Raw genomic sequence first — 23,987 nt, 5'->3', positions numbered from 1 at the left:
GTGCGCTTAACCCGCTGCGCTACCACCCAACTACAGGCATGGATGTCTTTTGCATAATCATTGTGCTATCTTTGGCCCTCCAAACAGAAATTCACTTGCAAATTAAAAAAAAAATTAGATTTTATTTTCTGGACCGGGTGGTGGCTGTACCTGGTTGAGCACACATGTTACATTGTACGCGGACCTGGGTTCAAGCCCCCGGTCCCCACATGCAAAGGGGGAAAGCTTTACAACTGGTATAGCAGGTCTGCAGGTGTCTTTCTGTCTCTCTCTCTATCTTCCCTCTTGATATCTGGCTGTCTCTATCAAATAAATAAAGATGAAAAAATGCTATTCACTTACTATTTATTGGCTAGAGACAGAAATTGAGAGGGAAGATAAAGGTGGGGGGAAGAGAGGGGGGAGAGAGAGAGAGAGGAAACAGACCTGCAGATCTGCTTTCTTGTTTGTGAATCTTACCCCTTGCAGATGAGGACCAAGAACTTGGTTGTGGAACTTGGGTCCTTGCTCATTGTACACTCAACCAGGTGCGCTACCACATGGCCCCCAAATACAGATTCTGTTGCCACAGGAAATTCATTTTATAATTCTTACTCAGTGGACAATAGTGGTCAGGTAACACTTTACCCCTGACTTTAGATGTGATTTCCAGATGGTCTGCTCAAAGCTACTACCCTCTCCCCACCCCCATTCATGTTTTAGAAATGATTCTTCTTTGGGAATTTTTCTTTTCTTTTTTTTTTTTCCTTTTATTTATTTATTTATTTATTTTTGCAGCTGTATTCGCTCTTAGGCTTGATTTCCCTGCTCTCAGGAGATTTTTTTTCAATCACACAGATAAAGATGGGGGGGGAGGGGAGGGGGGAAAGACAGCTAGGCACTGAAGTTTCCTCCAGTACCTTGGCGCTCTATAGTGTGTGTCAGGACGCGAACCTGGGATGTGCACATGGTAAGGCATGCGTCCTACCCGGTGAACTCTCTCTCTGACTCATGGACAATAGAGGCTGGCTGCACTTGATCCTCTGGTCTGGTCACAAGAGCCCCCATGAGCACAGACTCACCTTCAGACACTGCGAGTCTCTGGAGGGTGTGGTGCTCAGACGAGGCCACGCAGTCCTCGCTGGAAATGGTCCATGGTCGCCCCAGAAGCAGGTGTGAGACCGAGGCCCCAGAGATCTCTGCAAGAAGACAGGAGGAGGTTCACGGGATGTCCGACCAGGGAATTTCTCATTTCATTTTCATGAATTAATGTCTTTCTTTTTTAAAAATTTCTTTATTGGGGAATTAATGTTTTACATTCAACAGTAAATACAATAGTTTGTACATGAATAACATTCCCCAGTTTCCAATATAACAATACAACCCCCATTAGGTCCTCTGTCATCCTTCTTGGACCTGTATTCTCCACACCCACCCACCCCCACCCCAGAGTCTTTTACTTTGGTGTGATACGCAAATTCCATTTCAGGTTCTACTTGTGTTTTTGTTTTTTTTCTGGTCTTGTTTTTCAACTTCTGCCTGAGAGTGAGATCATCCCATATTCATCCTTCTGTTTCTGACTTATTTCACTCAACATGATTTTTTCAAGGTCCATCCAAGATCGGCTGAAAACGGTGAAATCACCATTTTTTTTTTTTTTTTTTACAGCTGAGTAGTATTCCATTGTGTATATATACCACAACTTGCTCAGCCACTCATCTGTTGTTGGACACCTGGGTTGCTTCCAGGTTTTGGCTATTACAAATTGTGCTGCTAAGAACATATGTGTACACAGATCTTTTTGGATGAATGTGTTGGGTTCCTTAGAATATATCCCCAGGAGAGGAATTGCAGGATCATAGGGTAGGTCCATTTCTAGCCTTCTGAGAGTTCTCCAGACTGTTCTCCACAGAGGTTGGACCAATTGACATTCCCACCAGCAGTGTAGGAGGGTTCCTTTGACCCCGCACCCTCTCTAGCATTTGCTGCTGTTCCCTTTTCTGATGTATGACTTTCTCACAGGAGTGAAGTGGTATCTCGTTGTTGTCTTTATTTGCATTTCTCTGACAATCAGAGACTTGGAGCATTTTTTTCATGTGTTTCTTGGCCTTTTGGATCTCTTCTGTGGTGAATATTCTGTCCATATCCTCCCCCCTTTTTTGGATGGGGTTATTTGTTGTCTTGTTATTGAGTTTGGCAAGCTCTTTATATATGTTGGTTATTAAACTCTTGTCTGATGTATGGCATGTAAAGATCTTCTCCTATTCTGTGAGGGGTCTCTTGGTTTGGGTAGTGGTTTCTTTTGCTGTGAAGAAGCTTTTTAATTTGATGAAGTCCCATAGGTTTATACTTGCCTTAGTCTTCATTGTAATTGGATTCGTTTCATTGAAGATGACTTTAAAATGTATGCGGAGAAGAGTTCTGCCAATATTTTCCTCTAAGTATCTGATAGTTTGTGGTCTAACATACATCCACCTGGAATTTACTTTTGTATTTGGTGAAATATAGTGGTTCAGTTTCATTCTTCTGCATGTTTCAACCCATTGTTTCCAACAGCATTTGTTGAAGAGACTCTGCTTTCCCCGTTTAATGGTTTGGGCCCCTTTGTCAAAGATTAGATGTCCATAGGTGTGGGGGCTCACGAATTAATGCCTTTCTATTTCATTTTCAAACATCAACATTTTAAAATCAAACATGACTAAATATACAGCACAAGCCTAAAGTGGTCTTGATAATGAATTCCGTACCCCCTTCCGTGCCCCCTTGAATCTCTTTATGCTGCACATCACCCCCCACTTGGACATTTTTCTTTCTCTGTTGTTATATTACTATTATTTGCCTTTACCTGGGTTTCACAGATAAAGAGAGACAGAGGAAGAGCTTCCCCTAGTGCAGGGCGAGCCACGCTTGAACCTGGGTCATGGACATGAGAAAATGCCCCCCCCATGTGAGCTATCTTGGGGTCCCAGATTTTACATTTTAATTTAATTATTATTTATAAATTATTTATTTGGATAGAGACAGAGAAAAATCAAGAGGGGGTAGGTAAAGAGAGAGAAGGAGGGTGTGGTCCGGGAGGTGGTGCAGTGGATAAAGCACTGAACTCTCAAGCATGAGGTCTGGAGTTCGATCCCTGGCAGCACATGTACCAGAGTGATGTCTGGCTCTTTCTCTCTCTCACTCTCTCCTACCTTTCTCGTTCATAAATAAATAAAAATCTATAATAAAAAATTATAGAGAAGGAAGGAGAAGGAGACCTGCAGTATTGCTTCACCACCTGTGAAGCTTCCCCCCACCCCCAGCAGGTGGGCATTGAGGGTTTGAACCTGGTTCTTTGCATATTGTAACATGTGTGCTCAAGCAGATCACCATCACCCAGGCCCAGTTTAACTACCAGTATTATTATTATTATTTGCCTCCTGGGTTATTGCTGGGGCTTAGTGCCTACACTAAGAATCCACTGCTCCTGGAGGCTATTTTTCCCCATTTTGTTGCTCTTGTTGTTGCACCTGTTATTGTTGTCATAGCTCTTGTTGTTGAATAGGACAGAGAGAAATTGAGAGAGGAGGGAAAGACAGAGAGGAGGAGAGAAAAATAGACACCTGCAGACTTGCTTCACTGCTTGCAAAGCAACCCCCTGCAGGTATGGTGCTGGGGGCTCGAACCGAGATCCTTAACGCCAGTCCTCGCACTTTGCGTCATGTGTGCTTAATCCGGTGCACGTGCTACTGCCCAGCCCCCAATTATTTTTTTAAACAAAGATTTTATGATTGTATCAGAGATAGGAGAGAGAGAGAGAGAGAGAGAGAGAGAGAGAGAGAGCAAGTGAGCCGTGCCAGAGCAGCTCTCCAGTATATGTGGTGCCAGGGATCAAACCTGGGACCTCATGCTTCCTGGCCCTAGGTTCTGCCACTAAGCCACCTCCCAGGCTGCTGCTACCCATCACACTTTAAATGAATGCAAGCATTGGGAGGCAGGTGGAGATCAAAGGAATGTCTCCATATAGACTTAGAAGTGACAGTCAAGGGGGCTGGGTTGTAGTGCATACAGCTGAGCACAAATGTTCCCACGTGCAAGGACCTGGGTTCAAGCCTCCACTTCCCACCTGCGGGGAGTGGGGGGAGCTTCACAAGCGGTGAAGCAGTGATGCAGGTGGCTCTCTTTGTCTCTCCCTCTCTATTTCTCTCTGTCCTATCAAAAAAAAAAAAAAGAAGAAGAAGAAGAAGTGACCTTCAGGAGTGGTGGATTCATAGTGCCAGTACCGAGTCCCTGTGGTAACCTGATGACCCAGGAGAGGTGCTTCCCAGAGGGTCTCAACCACTGAGCCCCGACTTCTTCTTCTTCTTCTCCTCCTTCTCCTTCTCCCTCTCCCTCTCCTTCTCCTTCTTCTTCTCCTTCTCCTCTTCCTCCTTCTTCTTTTAAATAATTTTTATTTATAAAAAGGAAACACTGACAAAAACCATAGGATAAGAGGGGTACAACTCCACACAATTCCCACCACCAGAACTCCATATCCCATCCTCTCCCTTGATATCTTTCCTATTCTTTATCCCTCTGGGAGCATGGACCAAGGGACATTTTGGGGTGCAGAAAGTGGAAGGTTTGGCTTCTGTAATTGCTTTCCGGCTGAACATGGGCGTTGGCAGGCTGATCTGTACTCCCTCTCTTTCCCTAGCTGGGCTGAGACCTGTATCTGTATCTGGTGACTGGGTCAAAGGCCCCAGTAGGGATGTGCAGCAATTCTGACACCCTGGACTCCAGTCTACTTGTGCTCTCTTCCAGGGAGTGTGTGTGCAGTGAGGGAGGAAGGGGGCGTCACCTAGGCAGCCAGCCCATCCCCTACCATCCAACCCTGCTAATAAATCAGATGACAGGCGGATGGCCCTGACATCTAGGAATCTTTTCTTTTCTTTTCTTTTCTTTTCTTTTATTTTACTACCAGAGCACTGCTCTGATTAAAACAAAACAAAACAAGACAAAAAAAAACAAAACAAGACAAAACAAAACAAAACAATTATACTATCTCCCCTGCTCATATCCAGGAATCTTGGTAGGAGGAAGCTGTTCCTGATTCCTGCCTGGACTGTGGTGTGACCTGCCAGGACTGAGAGGTCAAGGTGGTGACTGCATCTTCTTGCCAGCAGGGGGAGCCCAGCCCCGCAGTGGGCATAGGAGAACCATCAACAGCATCACATTGGGGTACAGGAACCTCACGTTCCCATATGATGACAGCCCCCCCCCCCACAGGTCTCTGCTTAGCACCACATATTCACAGGCACGGATGCTTAACTTGCAACTGTTCAAAGCTAATGAGGCCACCCTCTTCTTTTGCTAGTTTCTTCCATGTTGTAGCAAAAGAGAATATGTCATTATTTTTATAGCTGTGATATATATATATATATATATATATATATATATATATATATATGCTATAGCATCTTTAATGATATGTTTGTTGTAGGACATTTGGGTTTTTTTCCACATGTTGGCTATTGTAAATTATATCCCCTTGATCCATCTTTAATTTGTATAAATTTTTTTTGTCTAGTGCATAACTTCCTAGCTTGAATTCTTCTCAGCTATTTGTTTTATGGCCTCTCACTCCTTTTGTAATATATATATAATTTTATTTTCATTGCTACCAGGGTTATTGCCGAAGCAAGTATGACAAATTCAATGTTCCTGGTGGCCATTTTTTTCTTTTCTTTCTTTCTTTTTGATCGAGACAGAGAAATTGAGAGTGAAGAGGAAAGTAGAGAGGGAGACAGAAAGAGAGATACCTGCAGTGCTGCCTCGCCACTCATGAAGCTTCCCCTCTGCAGGTGGGCACCTGGCCTGAACCTGCGTCCTTGGATTTGGTAGTGTGTGTGTTCTACAAGGTGTGCCACCACCTGGCCCCTAATATTGTTTGCTAAGTTTTCTTCTATGTCTTTATATTGATTTCCATTTTAAATCATTTGATTTTTGCATTGTAGTATTTAATGCTTTATAGACAAAACTTACTCCTACACTCAGCTTCAGAGTATCCTCCATTTACTTGGAAAATGTAACCTATTTTCTTTCGTTCTTTCTTTCTTCCTCTCTCCCTTCCTTCTTTCTTTCCTTCCTTGCTATCTTCCTCCCTCCCTCCCTTCCTTCCTTCCTTCCTTCCTTCCTTCCTTCCTTCCTTTACCAGAGCACTGCTCAGCTGTGGTTTATGATGGTGCGGGGGGGGGGGGGATTGAACGGGACTTTGGAGCCTCAGGGATGAGACTCTGCATAACCATTATGCTATTTACCCCCTCCCCAACTCATTTTTATTATTACTACTATTATTTTCTTTTGGTAGGGGTGGGATTATGGCTGGGGTGACTGGCATACTGAAGTCTTTCACACCGTCTTACTGGGAATGCCATTTTTAATAGGATCTAAGCATATACAGAAGAGACTTAAGCATATTTGCATATCCCACCATTTACTTTCTCAACTTTTCTTGTTTTCTTTAATGTCTTTCATGAACTTCATTGTCTTTGGTTCTCTTATAATATTTTAGAAGCTATCATCATCATCTCTCTCTCTCTCTCTCTCTCTATATATATATGTCTATACATATTTAGAGATATATTTTCTGCCTATTCAATTCTGTCTTACCCTATTCTGTTCTATTCTAGTACTGCCTTTAATTTTACAATTTAAATTTGTACAAAAAACCCCACCCATAAATGCTCTTTTATTTTGCCACCAGAGCTATCACTGGTTTTTGCTGCCTACAAGACCATTACTTTTATTTTTTGTATTATCTTTATGTATTTATTGGATAGACAGACAGATATCAAGAGGGAAGGGAGTTATAGAGAGGGAGAGAGACGAGAGACACATGCAACTCTGCTGCACCCCTTACAAAGCTTTTCCCATGCAGGTGGGGACTGAGGGCTCAAACCCGGTTCCTTGTATACTGTAAGATGCACACTCAACCAGATGCACCACCACCTGGCCCCTGGCCATTTCTTTTATAGAATGTGAAGGACAGAGAGGGAGATGAGATAAGGGTGGGGGGCAGGGAGGGAAAGAGAGAGAACTGCACAACTGCTCCAAAGTTCATGAAGCTTCACTTCTGTATTTGGGGATCAGGGGCTTGAACCTGGGCCCTTGCACATGGTACCATATGTATTCTACTGAGTGTATCCCCCATCTGGCCTCATATACACTCATTTTAAAATCCAAATTAAATCTTATTTCCGAACACATAAGCCTGTTAGTTCAATGGAATTGCCTTCCATTCCTGTGCTACCTGCTGTGTTCTGTTTAAATCATTTAAGATGAAATCTAATCTGCTTTTAATTTCCATGCTTCTAGTTCCTTGGGAAACATTTCTGGAAAATCATGTTACGCTTCACAGTCATATTGTTAATAATTATGACATATGATGGCACTTTCCTGCTTATTGGTTAATTACAATTTAGATACCTCTTGCTTCTCCTTTATTGAATTCATTTTTCATTCTACTAGAGGGGATCTCACAGTCTTTCAGAATGATTTAATAGACAATACATTTTTCTGAATTCCTGAGTGGACCTGGGAAGAGAGTTGCTAAAAACAAATGAGTACCACGAGGTAAAACAATCTGGATTGAAAAAAAATCGGGGCCAGGCACTGGTGCACCCAGTAGAGCTCACGTTATATTGTGCAAGGGCCTGCGTTCAAGCCCCTGGTCCCCACCTGCAGGGGATGGAAGCTTCATGATGGGGTTTACAGTTAACAATATTTATAGACTTTCCCCATATTTGGAAGCTACTCTCTTCCCTGATCCAGCTTCCTAGTCCTTTTTCCTACTATGACAGCATCTCCCCAGACAATAACCTGGCTCTACCTGCATATTAGCTGTCAGACTCAGGAAAAAAACTAGTAAAGCCATGGGCCCTTTGGAATATACCTAAAACAGACCTACCAGCTTTTTCCAAAACGGAGACCCCAAATCTTCATCTGCAATATTCCTGCCTTTAGGTTTATGATTAGTCAACAATTTGTTCTGCTTTATATCTTAACTTTTTCAGTCACCAGGTTCCAGATGCTACCATGATGCCAATACGAATTCCCTGGGCAGACGACCTCACCATGTGTCTTGGAGTCCCACCTCCCTAGAGCCCTGCCCCACTAGGGAAAGAGAGAGAGACAGGTTAGGAGTAAGAATCGATGTGCCAATGCCCATGTTCAATGAGGAAGCAATTACAGAAGCCAGACTTTCCACCTTCTGCATCCCACAATGATGTTGGGTCCATACTCCCAGAGAGATAAAGAATAGGAAAGCTATCAGGGGAGGGGATGGGATACAGAGTTCTGGGGGTGGGAATTGTGTGGAAATGTACCACTCTTATCCTATGCTCTTGTCAATTTTTCCATTTTATCAATAAAAATTAATAAAAATACTTCAGTCTGCTTGTAGAATCTTTCTTTTCCAATGATCCCTTTTATTTATTTATTTCATTTTGGTGACTGTGTTAGCATAGGAGTACACTAGTCATATATTAATGTGAGTCATATACACATTGGTATATGATTCAAGTCCCCACTCACCATTTTTTGTGGGCATTTCCTGCTGATATCTATATATATCATATATATATATGGGGGGGGAGTGAGCACCAATGGAGCTCAGCTCTGGCTTATAGTGGTGCTGGGGACTGAAGCCAAAGTCTTAGGCATGAGTCTCTTTTTGCAGAACCATTATGCTGTCTCCCCAGCCCAGAGTTTGTTTTAGTCTTCCTTGCAATTGAATTTGTATCATTGAAGATGCCTATAAAATTTATATGGAAAAGAGTGATGCCAATATTTTCCTCTAAATATTTAATAGTTTACAGTCTAACATTCAGGTCCTTGATCCATCTGGAATTTACTTTTGTGTCTGGTGAAATGTAGTGGTTCAGTTTCATCCTTCTGCACATTTCAACCCCAATTATTCCAACAGCATTTGCTGAAAAGACTTTCCTTTCCTCATTTAATAGACTGGGCACTTTTGTCGAAGATTAGATGTCCATAGATCTGGGGCTTATTACTGGCCAGCCCAGAGTTTGGACTCTTCAAAGAAACAGACAGACCAACAAAGCAGTCTGAAATTGCCAATTACTTCTATATATTAACTTCAAAGGAATTGATGTCTTTAAGTTTACCCACCCATGTGTATATCACACTTCTCAATTACTAAGATTTGAAGTCTTTTGCTAAAAAAAATTACGTTTGTAACAAGTATCAGTGAGGATATATAGAGAGGGACCCTCTTGCACACTACTTACAGGATGTGCATTAGTCCAGCCATTGTGGAAACACTATGGTGATTCTGCAAGAACATGAACAGAAGTTTCATACAATCTTGTTATCCCATTTTTTTAAAAAAAGTTTTTCTTAGGGAGTCAGGCGGTAGCGCAGTGGGTTAAGCGGAGGTGGCGCAAAGCGCAAGGATCGGCATAAGGATCCCGGTTCAAGTCCCTGGCTCCCCACCTGCAGGGGAGTCGCTTCACAGGCAGTGAAGTAAGTCTGCAGGTGTCTGTCTTTCTCTCCCCCTCTCTGTCTTCCCCTCCTCTCTCCATTTCTCTCTGTCCTATCCAACAACAACAACATCAATCATAACTACAATAAAAACAACAAGGGCAAAAAAAGGGAATAGATAATAAATAAAATATTTAAAAAAAGATTTTTTTAATTTATCAATTTATTTTTCCCTTTTGTTGCCCTTGTTGTTTTTTACTGTTGTTGTACTTACTGATGCCATCGTAAATGGATAGAGGAGGGGAAGACAAAGAGGGGGAGAAAAAGAAAGACACCTGCAGATCTGCTTCACCACTTGTGAAGCGACTCCCCTGCAGGTGGGGAGCTGGGGGCTCAAACCGGGATCCTTAAGCCTGCCCTTGCGTTTCGCATCATGTACGCTTAAGACGCTGTGCTACGGCCCGACTTGCCCACTTTTTTTTTACCCAAAGAATACAGAAGAAATATATACAGATCTTCTTGTTTATTATTCATTGTATCATTATTTTCAATAGTCAAGAACTGGAAGCAACGGAGATGCCCATTCATAGAAGATGGGGTGGGGAAGTTGTGTTATATAATCACAAGGGACTACTACTTGGCTATAAAAAAGGTGAAACCTTCCCTTTGAAACAACAGAAATGGGCCTCAAGAGTATTATGCATATTGAAATAAGTCAGAGTAAGATAGACACCGCATGATTTCACTCATGTGATGCATAAAGAAACAAAACAAAACAAAAAAAGAACTAGAGAACACAAAAAGAAGCTTTTAGACTGTAAGACTAAATAAAGAGTTACCAGATAGGAAAGGGAGAAAGAGTGAGAAGATCTTCTTAACGGAGTCAGTTGTGGGCAGGGGTAAATAGCATAATGGTTATGCAAAGAGATTCTCCTGCCTGAGGTTCCAAACTCTGAGGTTCAATTCCATGTACCACCTTAAGCCAGAGCTGAGTAATGCTCTGGTTAAAAAAAGAAAGAAAACAAAGGAGTCAGGTGTATGCTGAAGAGTAGAATCAGATGTTTTCTGCTAAGTTTACTATAACTCACAGAGATGTATACTATGGAATATATATATATATATATATATATCACATTATTTTTATATTTCTTAATTTTTATTATCTTCAATTATTTATTAGATAGGGACAGCCAGAAATTGAGAGGGAGGGGGAGAGAGGGAGAGAGAGAGAGAGAGAGAGAGAGAGAGAGAGACCTGCAGCACTGCTTCACCACTCACAAAGCTTTGCAAGGTGGGGACTGGGGGCTTGACCCTGGGTCCTTGTGCTTGGTAGCATGTTCGCTCAACCAGATGTGTCACCGACCGGCCCCTAGAATACACAATTATAATGATGTACACCTGAAACTTAGATAATGCAATGCTAGTTTAATAAAACTTTATAGATTCAAGGGCTGGGCAGTGGCGCCAACTGGTTGAGTGCACACATTCCCATCTGCAAGGCTCTGGGTTCAAGCCCCTGGCCCCCACCTGCAGGGGAGAAGCTTCACAAGTGGTGAAGCAGCGCTGCAGGTGTCTGTCACTCTCCCTGCTTCCCCCTTCCCTCTCAATTTCTCATTCCTATCAAATAGTTTTTTTTTTTTTTTTACTTCTCACACTTTTGCACGGTAATATGTGCGTTTAGCTAGGTGTGCCACTTCCCAGCTCTTTTCCACAGCATGCCAGCTTTTTCAAATCACATGCCCTGGATTTGAGCCCACAGCCCCCACTGTACTGGACGAAAGTTTGGTGCTATGGTATCTTTCCCTCTGTCTCTCTGCCTCTGTCTCTCTGTGCATCAGAAAGTCATCCCAGTGCAGTGAAACCCCAGTGATGACAACAACAAAACAAACAAACTGATACAGTCACACTCTGTTGTAACAAACTTGTCATTATAAGCAGTTTCTTCTTTAAGTCAGGCTTCCTATGCAGCCTTCCCTTTAAGGCTGTCTCACAAGCAGAATCAGTATGGGCACTACTGAGCCCTGAGTGCTCGGGGCTGACTTTCTAACCTCTTCTGAGTTTTAAGACTACAATTTGCAAAGCTAGGCTCAAAGGAGGTGGAGAAAGCAATGAAGCAATTTCCTCACTGTGGAGCTTCTGGAAGCCTTTTGAGGGAGCCCTCAATGAGCCACCACACTCGAGAGCTCAGCCACTTGCTAGAGACAAGATCTCCAGACTCTACAGTCAGGTGATGGGAAGCCTGCCAGGTCTAGAGATCTGGCAGACGAGAGAGAGAGAGAGAGAGAGAGAGAGAGAGAGAGAGAGAGAAAATTCTTCCATTTTTCTAAGAAAAAAAAAACTTTGGTGGAGGAGATAGCATAATGGTTTTACAAAGAGACTTCCATGCCTAAGGCTCCAAAGTTCCAGGTTCAATCCTCCAAACTACCATAAGTCAGAACGGAGCAGTGCTCTGGTAGTGTGTGTGTGTGTGTGTGTGTGTGTGTGTGTGTGTGTGTGTGTGTGTTATTTGACAAGACAAAGAGGAATTGAGAGGGTAAGGGGAGACAGAGAGGGAGAAGGAGAGATACCTAAAGACCTGCTCACCACTTCTGAAGCTTCCCCCCTGTAGGTGGGGATCTGGGGATTGAACCTGGGTCCTTGAACATGGTAGTGTGTGCACTCATCTGGCTGTGCCACCCTCCAGCCCCTGATAACTGCTGTTTTCACCTTTGCTCTTTTACATGTTGTCTGATCCTTCCCCCCCTTGTGACCATACACCATTTTTGTGGTTAGAAAAAGATATTATAGTAAGCAAAAAGGAAGTGAAGCGCCAAAATCCTTTTACTGTTCACCACAGGAACGGTTTCCTTTCTAGTAAATCTGTCACCAAACCAGATGAGTGACCATGAGCCTAAAGCCATACCTGCCTGCACTCCTGCCCCAGGTGTTTATCCTTCAGGGAGACACACGCCTGCAAGGAGGTGTTGGGAGTTGGTTGACTGCATTGTGCTGCTGTGTGAATGAACATAGGCCTGGAAAGTGGGGGTCCAGTTCTCAGACAACCATCTACTGACGACGGTAGCAGGCAAGCTGGGCCCCTCCACTGTCCCTGGTGCTCATGGAGTGACCTGCCAAGGGAGAACAAGACCTCACGGATGGAAGACAAAGTTGCCAACTGGGTCTTGAGATGGGGAAAGAAGTTCAGTCTAAGTGTGTATGTGTGTGTGGTTTCCGGGGGTCCAAGATGCTCAGCCATTCTGAGGGTAACAGTGTAATTCCACGCCTATCTGGCATTAACAAAGCAGCCCTCACTGCCCCACCTGAGCAGTGTAGGAACCATTAAAAAGGAGTTCCTTGTGGGGGTCAGGCGGTAGCACAGCAGGTTAAGCGCACGTGGTGCAAAGCTCAAGGACAGGAATAAGGCTCCCGGTTTGAGCTCCTGGCTCCCCACCTGCAGGGAGTCGCTTCACAGGCAGTGAAGCAGGTCTGCAGGTGTCTGTCTTTCTCTCCCCCTTTCTGTTTTCTCCTCCTCTCTGATTTCTCTCTGTCCTATCCAACAATGACGACATCAACAACAACAATAACAATAACCACAACAAGGCTACAACAACAAGGGCAACAAAAGGGGGGCAAAGAAAAGGAGTCCCTTGCATTGCACCAAAGTAAAAGCCTCTGGAGTGGTGGGGTGGGGGGAAGGTTCAGGTCCTGGAAGACAGAGGAGGACCTAGTGGGGTTTGAATTGTTATGTGGAAAACTGAGAAATGTCACACATGTACAAAATATTGTATTTTATTTTACTGTTGACTGTAAATTATTAATTCTCTTTTTTTAATTGTTGTAGTAGTCATTGTTGTTGAATAGGACAGAGAGAAATGGAGAGAGGAGGGGAAGGCAGAGAGGGGAAGAGAAAGATAGACACCTGTAGACCTGCTTCACCACCTGTAAAGCTACCCCCTCTGCAGGTTGGGAGCTGGGACTTGAACCAGGATCCTTATGCCAGTCCTTGTGCTTCGCACCATGTGCGCTTAACCCACTGCACTACCGCCTGCCTCCCAACCATTAATTGTCCAATAAAGAAATTAAGAAAAAAAAAAGGAGTCCCTCCTTGTCTCAGCTAGGGCAACAACAGCTGGGATCTGGAGAGCAGCCCAGACTTCTACCCTAGTGCCGCAGCTACAAGGGGGGAGGGATGTGAAGGCAAAGGTGGAGGGGGGTGAGGCTTTGCTTCCCACTGTCAACTGCGAGAATGAGGGGGTGCCCTTCATCTTCTACAGACAGAACCACAGGGTAGAATAGGAAAAATCTCTCTCCATAGTGAGAACCAGGAAAACCTTGACTTAAAAAGGAAAAGAGAGCCAACGGATGCCAACACCTACGTGACACAGATGCTGGGATTCTCCAGCAATGCCAGGCAAATGCTTCAACAAGCAAATACAAGTATTTGAAACAAATGAGACCGTGCAAAATCTCAGTAATGAAAAACAGATGATGTCAAGAAGGAACAATGGGAGCAAGCTGGAAAACACAGCACCCTCAGTGAATAACTCACTTGGGAGGTTCAACAGGCAAATGGGTATGGCAGAAGAATCAATGTGCCTGATAACAGCAGAAAAGAAATCACCAGTTTGAACAACACTGAGAAAATAGGCAGGAAAAAAAAAAAAAAAGAAAGAATTAGGACTCCGGACCTGTGGATACAGCAAAAAAAAAAAAAAAAAAAAAAAAAAAGATTTATTATTCCTGCCACTGAATTCTCAGAAGTAGAAAAGGGAGAATATGGGGCTGAAAAAGCCTTTGAAGAAATAATGTCTGAAGGTAAAACCTGGGCTGGGTGTAGTATTTGACTAGTAGCAAATGACTCTGGGCGAGGAAGGGATAGAAGGGACTGAGAGGTCTTTGAGGTCCTTGATATGAGACGGTGGGAAAGGATCTAAACTGGATGTGGAAGCGTTTTTGCCGACACTTAACCAAGGAAAGATGGGAAATTGTACCCACATGGTAGCATCTGTACAGCAGACAATTATTCACCCACTAAAATGACTTTTTATTTTCACTTTTTAAATTTTCTTTTTTAATTATATATATTTATTTTCCCTTTTTGTTGCCCTTGTTTTTTATTGTTGTTGTAGTTATTATTGTTGTTGTTATTGATGTCGTCGTTGTTAGATAAGGCAGAGAGAAATGTAGAGAGGAGGGAAGACAGAGAGGGGGAGAGGAAGGTAGACACCTGCAGACCTGTTTCACTGCTTGTGAAGAGACACCCCCCCCCCCCTGCAGGTGGGGAGCCAGGGGCTTGAACTGGGATCTTTATGCCGGTCCTTGTGCTTTGTGCCATGTGTGCTTAACCTGCTACGCTACCGCTGGACTCCCCTAAAATGATTTTTTATAAAACAAGAAAATTTCGGGGATCAGGCGGTAGCGCACCAGGTTACATGCACATAGTGCAAGGATCAGCCTAAGGCTCCCAGTTCAATCCCCCCCCCACCTGCAGGGGGGTTGCTTTGTAAATGGTCAAACAGGTCTGCAGGTGTCTTTCTCCCCCTCTGACTTCCCCTCTTCTCTCAATTTCTCTCTGTCCTATCCAACAATAACAGCAACTACAACACCAACAACAGCAACGGCAAAAACATGGCCGCCAGGAGCAGTGGATTTGTAGTGCTGGTACTGTGCGCCCCAGTGATAACTCTGAAGGCAAAATTAAATAAAATTAAAAAAAGAAGAAATTTTCATTTTGGAAAAAAAAGAAAAGAAGAAAGAAATCATGCCTGAATATTTCCCAAACTCAAATCAGAGTCAATATGAAACATGAATTCAAAGAAATTGATGCCCAATACAGAATAAACTCTTGGAAACTAAAGAAAGAGAGAGGGGAAAATTGTTCATAAAATCAGAGTGAGATGAATGTTATGTTACCTGTGTGTGTGTGGGATATTCCAAGGCACTACCTTTCTCATCATAAACTAGAAAGGTCAGAAGGAAGTGGTGTAAGTTCGGAAAGAACAGAACTGTCAGTCTACGGTTCTTTTATGAGTGGTAGGGTGGGGAGAGAGACAACAAAGTGCCCTCCAGCATGTGTGGTGCTGTGACTGAACCCAGGGACTTGCACATGCAAAGAATGTGCTTCACTTGTTGAGCCACCTTCCCAGAAAACTTCTTCTTTTTTTTAAATTGCAAGCAGGGTTATAGTTGAGGCTTGGTGCTGGCTCTACGAATCCACCGCCCCCGGCAGCCATTTTTTGTTCCTCTTCTATTTTTATCGGATAGGATAGAGAGAAACTGAGAGGGGAGGGGGAGACAGAGGTAAAGCAAACCTGCTTCACAGCTTGTGAGGCGTGCCCCATGCGGGGGCGCCACTGCTCCCCTCCCAAATTCTTTACTCAGGAAAACATTAGAGGAAACTCTGGGGTGGGGGCGGAGGAGGGCTCAGGTCCTGGAACATGATGGTAGAAGAGGACCCAGTGGGAGTTGAACTCTTATGTGGAAAACTGAGAAATGTTAACGCATGTACAAACTATTGTATTTTACTGTTGACTGCAAACCATTAATCCAATAAAGAAATTAAAAAAAAAAAAATCTCAGATGAAGCCAATCTAAGCATATTTGTTGCTAGACCTACCTCAAACAAATGAGCTTTGGAAGTTCCTAATATGGAAAGGAGTTTATAAAAGAAGGAATATTGAGAAAGAAAGATAATGGGGAATATAAAAATTGGGGCATTGATACAAGATACTTTCTTTCTGTTCTGAATCATGTTTGACAGTGTTGAAGCAAAATGTTGTAACAATCATTCTCGGAAGACTAGATAAAGGACTTATTTAAGGGGGCTATAAGTAAGAGAGTGAAGGGACTTATTGGGAGGTTAAATACCTGGATTTCAGTCTAATTGGTAATCTATCAACATCGGTAAACTACAATAAGTTATGGAAGTATAATTTAAAACCTAGAGAAACAATCAAGAAAGGCAAATTAGAGGGCCAGGCAGTGGCACACCCAGTTAAGTGCACATAGTACTAAGTGCAAGCACCCAGCAAGGATCTGGGTTCGAGCTCCTGACTCCCTACTTGTAGGGTGGGATGCTTCACAATTGGTGAATCAGGTCTGCAGGTGTCTTTCTCTCCCCCTCTCTACCTCCCCCTCCTCTCTCAATTTCTCTCTGTCCTAGCCAATAAAAATGGAGGGAAAAGGCTGCCAGGAGCAGTGGTTTCGTAGTGCTGGCACTGAACTCTAGCGATAACCCTGGAGAAAAAAAAAAGGGAAATTATTGAACTCATGCTATGTTCTCTGACCACAATAGAATCAAACTAGAAGCCAGCAATAGATAAAAGAAGAGCAGCGAAGAAAAGAATATCTAGGGACCAGACAGTGGTGCACCAGGTTAAGCTCACATTACAATATCCAAGGACCCATTTTTTAATTTTTTAAAAAATCTTTATGTATTTTTGATAGAGACAGCCAGAAATTGAGAGGGCAGGAGGTGAGAGAGAGAGAGAGAGAGAGAGAGGAGAGGGAGAGGGAGAGGGAGAGGGAGAGGGAGAGAGAGACCTGCAACACTGCTTTGCCGCTTGCGAAGCTTTCCCCCTGCAGGTGGGGACTGGGGGCTTGAACCTGGGTCCTTGCACACTGTAACATGTGTGCTCAACCAGGTGGGCTACCACCTAGCCTCTTCCAAGGATCCATTTTTAAGCACCCGGTCTCAGCCTGCGGGAGGAAGCTTCACAAGTGGTGAAGTTGTGCTGCAGGTGTCTTTCTCCCTCTTCTCTCTAGATTTCGCTCTTTCTTTATCCAACGAAATAATAAAATATAAAGAGACTTATTTTTTTTAAGAATTAAAAATCTGGGGCTGGGTGGTGGTGCATCTGGTGAAGCCCACATGTTACAATGTGTTTGAGTCCCTGGTCCCCACCTGCACGGAGAAAGGGGAAAGCTTTATGAGTGATGAAGAAGACCTGCAGGTGTCTCTCTTTCTCCTTCTCTATTTCACCCTCCCCTCTCGATTCCTGGCTGTCTCTACCCAATAAATAAAGATAATAAAAAAAAATGTAAGAATAAAAAAAAATCTATAGAGAAGCTTGGAAACTGAACACAGTTCTAAATATTCTATGGGTCAAAGAGAAAGTCTCAAGAGAAACAACAACAGCAGCAACACACACATAGATGGAAAGAAAATAAAAATTCAACACATCAAAATTCATAAGACACCAAACCACTTCTGAGAGGGAAATTTACAGCCCTCAGGGATAATAGTACAAAAGAGTCAAAGTTTCCAATCAATAATCCAAGCTTCCACTTTATGACTCCAGCAAAAATAAACTCCCAGTCAGCAAAAGGGAGAAAAATAATAAAGAGAAGAAGTCAATTAAATTGAAAAGAGAAAAGAAAAAGAGGAAAATCACTGAAACAATAGTTATTTCCTTAAAGGCATCAGTAAAATTGACAAACCTCTATCAAGACAGACAAAAGAAAAGAGAGATGGCACCAACTACCTAGAACAAGAATGAGGCAGATTTTGCTACAAATTCAAGACACCAAGGACATAATAAAGGAAGATTATGAATAGTTCTACAAACAGACTTCTCACATAGATGAAATGAACCAATCCCTCAAAAAGCACAGGCTATCAAAAACTCATTCAGTACTAAATACATAATTTGATTATTTCAATAACCATTAAAGATAACTTTCAATTTCACATCTTTGAAAAGAAAACTCTCCAGAGGGACCTTGTTTCTAAAGTTTAATCAAGTAACCCCAATCATTTAAAAAATTCATTAATGAGAGCTGGATAAAGACATTATGGGATATATACTCAATAGAATAAGTACTCTGCAAGTAAGAAAGATAATATTGTAGTCTTCAGGATAAAATGGACAGAACTAAAGGGGTTATACTTAGTGAAGTTAAGAGATAGGTTCACTTATATGTGGAGTATAGGGAACTGAAACACAAGGACTTGTAAAACAAACAAATAAACAAAATCAAAACAGTAGGGGCTGGCAGTCGTGCACCTGCTTAAGTGCACACATTACTATGTGCAAGGACCTGGGTTTGAGCCCCTTCTTACCACCTGCATGGGGGAAGCTTCATGAGTGGTGAAGCTGCAGGTATCCTTCTCTCTCTGTACCTCTTCCTCCTCTCTCAATTTCTTTCTGTTCTACCAAATAAAGGGGGTAAAAAAAGGAATAAATAGCTGCTGGGGAATGATGAATTCAGTGTGTAGGCACCGAGCCCCAATGGTAACCCTTGTGGCAATAATGGTAACTCTTGTGACAACTAAAAAAAAAAGAAAGAAAGAAACCAAATAAACTCAGAAATAAAGGAGTAGTCAAACTCTATGTAAGTCTTTGCAAGAGAACTATGGTGGTTATGGGGGGGGGTGCACAGAACTGTGGAGGTGGATGTGGTGTGAAACTATATCCCAGTAAATTTATAATCTTGTAAACCATTATTAAATCATTAACAAAATTATATTAAATTAAAAACTGAATTAATAAAAAATCGTAGTTAAATGTGTATGATGCAGTATTTTTACATGGAATTCAGTGGTGATACACCTGGTTGAGCACACATGTTACAGTGTTCAGAGAGCCAGATCTGCCGTGTGGAGTGGACAGGTTGCTCTTGCTGGTTCCAGGCATTCATACCACAGTTTGCAGGACGCCTGAATGTGGCTTCTGTGCATGGATGGTATGGCTGTGCCGGCACTGTGGGGCTGTCCCTGCTCACTTGTGCTGGCAGGTTCATGAAGAAGAAGGGCTCGAGCTGTCAGGAGCATCTCGTGAAGTGTGAGGTACTTAAGAGGGTCAGGGGAGCCAGAGGGTGGCTCATCCGGTAGAGTGCATATGTTACCATGTGGGAGAACTTGGGTTCAAGTCCTGGGTCCCCATCTGCTTTACAAGTGGTGGAGCAGAGCTGCTGGTATCTTTCCTCTTGTTCATTCTCTCTTCCTACCTTTCACCCTTTATCAATAAAAAGAAAAAGAAGAAAAAGAGGAAAAGAAAAAAAAATAGGCCACTAGAAATGGTGGAGCCATGTGGTAATAACCCTGCCAGCAAAATAAACAACTAACTAACTAAATAAATAAAAATAAAGAAGTGAAGATTAAAGAAAAGAAGTAAAAAAGAAGAAATAAAATGTTATTACCGAGTAGCCAAAACAGTGTGGAGGTTGTGTAAAACCAGGCCCTAGGCTTGTTCAGGCTTATTCACCTCCTGGAAAGGAACTCACACAAAAGTAGGCCATTCAAACCACTCAGGATTGAGACTCAAGTAGCTGCTAAATCTTCACCTAATTTGCACCTTATTGTATTAAGCCGAAACTGACTGACTTCTAGTCTAATTTGCATGTGGACCAGAGTGAGAACTTCCCCTTTCTTTTCTGCACTGACACTTTCTTTTCTCCCCAAGCCCTCTACTACCACCCCTTCTCCCTACTCTCCCAGTCCTGCATGACTCAAGGTGATTCAAAGACATCTTGAATTAGTCTCTCCTAGGATACAGTCGTCATCAAATCCCCCCAAACTGCTGATATTTTGCTTCAGCCAGATCTAGTTCATTCTGGTTTGGCAAGGTTGTAGATTAACTTCGAACCTAACTTTGTCCTCACTCCATGTCTCAGAGGCCTTCCCACCTCTTCATGCTACAAAGCTGAGTCTGGGTGGTTCACTTTGGTCCCTGTGCTTTAAAACCACACCGCCTGGTCCTAAATCCCCTGCTCAACATTGTTTTCTGTTCTCCCCCCAAACCTCCTTCTCTCTTGCCTTTCCCTTCTTATCACTAGTTTCCATAATTCTGCCAACATTCTTGCTCTCAGTCACCTTGAAGATAACTTGAAGCCGCCTGAGTCCTCAGGGGAAAATAAATTTTAAATTGCATGATGATATCTAATAACATCAACAGAGTCTTGAGACATGAAAAGGGGAAGAAAAATACAAACTCAATAATGAGCAAGGCTTCCCCTCCCTGAAACCTCTTAGTAGAAGGTATTTCTTCCTTCCTAGCAAGCTTCAGAAGGCCACTGATTTTCAGCTGGAGAGTTGAAGCCAAGGTTAGCACGGAAGTTGAAAGCACACTGGAGAATGCCCCTTTGTGACGGCAGGAAAGAGTGGAGGAGTGCATTCCCTCAGGCTCTCTCAGTGGGTAAACTGAGGGGCTGGGAGGCTGCAGACCAGAATGCTTGCTCAGAAAGCAGCCATCCTATTCCTCTCTTTCTGCAGAAGGTTCTGTTTCTTTCTCCTTGACCCCTTGACCATGACTGCTGAAGCATTTAACAATGGTGCATGGGGGGGGGGGGCAGGTAGTGGCATGCCCTGTTGAGCATACATTTTACCACATGCAAGAACCTGGGTTCAAGCCTCTACTTCTCACTTGCAGGGGGGAAGCTTCACGAGTGGTGAAGCAGTGCTGTGAGTGCCTTTCTCTCTCTTTATATCTACCACCTCTCTTGATTTTTCTGTCCTATCAAGTGAAAAAACAGAAAGGAAGAAAAAGAAAGAAAGGAAGGAAGGAAGGAAGGAAGGAAGGAAGGAAGGAAGGAGGGAAGAGGAGAGTGGTCTGGGAGATGGTGCAGTGGATAAAACACTGTACTCTCAAGCATGAAATCCCCATTTCAATCCCCGACAGCACATGTACCAGAGTGATGTCTGGTTCTTTCTCTCTCTCCTCCTATCCTTCTAATAAATAAATAAAATCTTTAAAAAAAAAAAAGAAAGAAAGAAGGGAACGGAGAAAGAAAATGGGAAAAATAGCCACCAAGAGCAGTGGATTTATAATGGAGGCACTGAGCCCCAGCAATAGTCTTGGTGGCAATAAAAAATTAATTAATTAATTAAAATATATACTTGTTTACCTCTGAATCCCTTCTCCTCTCACGTGACTCCTGCCTCTAGATCCCTGACCAACTCAAGGAGTCCCCAAACCAGGGGAGTGGTTTTAGTTCATTTCCTTCCTAATTTCTGTGCCCACTTTTACCCAGCACCTCACTCAAGGACACCGTAATTGTTGTAGGTCCATACGCAGATGGAAACTTCCATACTGGCAACCCATTCTACATGTCTTTACAGGGGATATTATAGATGACAAAAAAGGGGGGGGCTTACAGTGTTTTTGGAAGTTGATCTGTTTCTACAGTTAGACGTGTTGAGTCAATGGGGTAGCCTAATGGACCAACGCATCTTGATCCTACCTCACAAAACCCCCACCTGCTGCTGTCTCACACACAGATTTCACTTCCAAGTTGATGGTGTTTCTCAACATGAGAGGTGAGATAATAAAGTTTCTGGAAAGTAATGAAGACGAACACATTTGTGGACTTAGGATGGACAAAGACTTCTGAAATAGGATGCCTAAACTATTATTTAAAAAGTGGACAGTCTACATCAACAGATGACTGGCCAAAGAAGTTATGGGATATATACTTCATGGAATACTACTTGGCAATCAGAAAAGATGATATTGTGTCCTTTGGGCCAAACTGGATGGAACTAGCAGTGATTATACCTAGCAAAAGTAAAGAGATGAAAGACAATTACCAGATGGTTTCACTTATATGTGGAATCTACAGATCTGATTCACATGAACTTGGAAAAAAAAATCCAAGCAAAACAAACACAAGCAAACTGTAAGATTTGTGAGAACTATAGTGGCTATACTTGGGGAGGTGGGAATACAGAACTTGGGTTATGGGTGTGGTGTGAAACTATACATTGTAACCTTACAGTCTTATAAAATGCTATTAATAACAAATGACTTTTTTAAAAAAAATGGACAGACTAGACACAATAATAACATTAAATAAGCCTCATTAAGTAGATAATAACATCAAGAAGGTGGTAACGCAAATCACATATATACAAATATCCAGACAATCAAGGTCAGTATTCATAATATACAAAGAAAAAATTAATACAGTCTTGTAACCTGCTATTAATCATAAAAAAAATGAAAAAAAAATAGTCTAAAAAACCAGAGGGCTATCATTGGACATGCCTTCACAAGAGAATATCTGCATGGCCGAGAATTAGTGAAAAGCTGTTCTAACCTATTACTTATTGAAGAAATTAAATTAAAATCATCACTAGTTACTCACCAGAATCTTTATTTACTTATTTATTTATTACTAGAACACAGTGCTCAACTCTGGCTACTGGTGGGGCCAAGCACTGAACCCATGATCTCTTGTAAGCAAGTTCTATGTGCTTCTTCTTCTAGCGTTTGCCCTTCTTCCGTAGCCAGTCAACAGCGTCAGGTTGAGCCTGATGTAAAGTTTCGAGACCTCCTTTGAATCTGGAGAGGTGGCAGTCATTGACTGTGGGTCATAGTCTGTCTGGAGCCGCAGGGGCAGTTCGGGTCGTCTCTGGCTCCCCAGCGATGAAACATACCGGCGCACTGGCCATGGCCTGTTCGATAGTGATTGAGGAGGGCCCAATCATAACGTGCTAGTTCAAAGCCGGGTTGACGCTTGCAGGGGTCTGTGATGAGGTGTTTGCTCTTTACCTCAGCTGACTGCCAACTCTGTTTCCAAGAGTCTGGAACAGAGAAGTTCAGTGTAGGCGTAGGATTCTATGTGCTGTACTACAGAATCAACGCTGCCCTGGAATCTGTAAAATGACTAAAATGAACACACAAGAGAAGATGTGAAGTAACTGGTGAAGTAACTCCTACAGGACTGGTGGGAGTGTACTCGGTTCAACAGCTTTGGAAAATTACGTGGTAGTATCTAGCAAGTAGATCATACCTAGACTCCGTGATCCAGCAGTTTTAGTACTTGGCGTATATGTAGCAAGGTGTGCACTTGACCACTGATAACTTAAGATTTTCACGGAAGCATTACTTATAGTGATAAGAGCCAGAAGGAATCCAAATGAAAACCAAGGGTAGATATAGACACACTGATGTATAGTCACACAGTAAGTCTGAATGAATGGCTGGGTGGGACACACTATAAACATGCTGTTTAATTCCATTCATTACAGGGAGTGAAACTGTAGGCCAAAGCAGTCACTAGGTTTGAGGTTATGAGAACATAGACAAAGGAAAAGAAAGGTAGATGGGGAGAAAACACAAGGAGGAATAATAGCTACAGATAATCCCCTATTTCTTGGTTTGAATGAGGGTTACAAAGCATATTTGCCTTTTTATCACTCACAGGCCTGTACATTTTGATGTGCGTTTTCTGTAGGTAGGATGTAATTTAATAAGAGGATTGACAGTGGGCAGTAAAAGGCTGCAGACCATAAAAGAGCCCTGATGTGAAGTTAATATAAAGGTTCACAAAGGATTTCTCCCCTTCCACATCAGTCTACACAGTTCTGAAAAGCAGCCTTTCTGACAAATGGCTGGGCAGTTGCTAGTATACTATTGATCATTTCACTCAGTTTGAATGTTTTTACTCACCTCAGGAAACCAGAGTTAGACAGACCTTATTCAATCCCTTCTCCACATGGCCAGAAAGAGCTTTAGAAGATGTAAATTATATACTGTCATCCCTGTTTGAAACCTATCAGTGAATCACTGCTCTCCTTCCCTCCCCTTCCCCTCCCCTCTCCTCCCCCCTTTCCCTTCTCTTCTCCC

The 23,987-nt window shown here is 42.7% G+C and overlaps 1 protein-coding gene across 6 annotated transcripts in view; it reads right to left on the bottom strand.

Moving 5' to 3' along the window:
• OTUD7A (OTU deubiquitinase 7A) overlaps positions 1–23,987 on the bottom strand; it is a 294,139-nt gene that overhangs the window by 144,362 nt on the left and 125,790 nt on the right. For 5 of the 6 annotated variants that reach the window (XR_009546568.1, XR_009546569.1, XR_009546572.1 and 2 more), the window contains exon 2: positions 1,062–1,178. The exons of the other annotated variant lie outside the window; for it this stretch is intronic. The gene's annotated coding sequence lies outside the window, so the exon portion shown is untranslated. The remainder of the gene's footprint in view (positions 1–1,061; positions 1,179–23,987) is intronic. 6 annotated transcript variants of the gene reach the window in all.

The sequence above is a fragment of the Erinaceus europaeus genome, chromosome 20, assembly GCF_950295315.1.
Source record: "Erinaceus europaeus chromosome 20, mEriEur2.1, whole genome shotgun sequence".
NCBI classification, from domain to species: domain Eukaryota; kingdom Metazoa; phylum Chordata; class Mammalia; order Eulipotyphla; family Erinaceidae; genus Erinaceus; species Erinaceus europaeus.
Note: the sequence above shows the minus strand (reverse complement) of the source record. Positions and strands in the feature narration are given on the sequence as shown.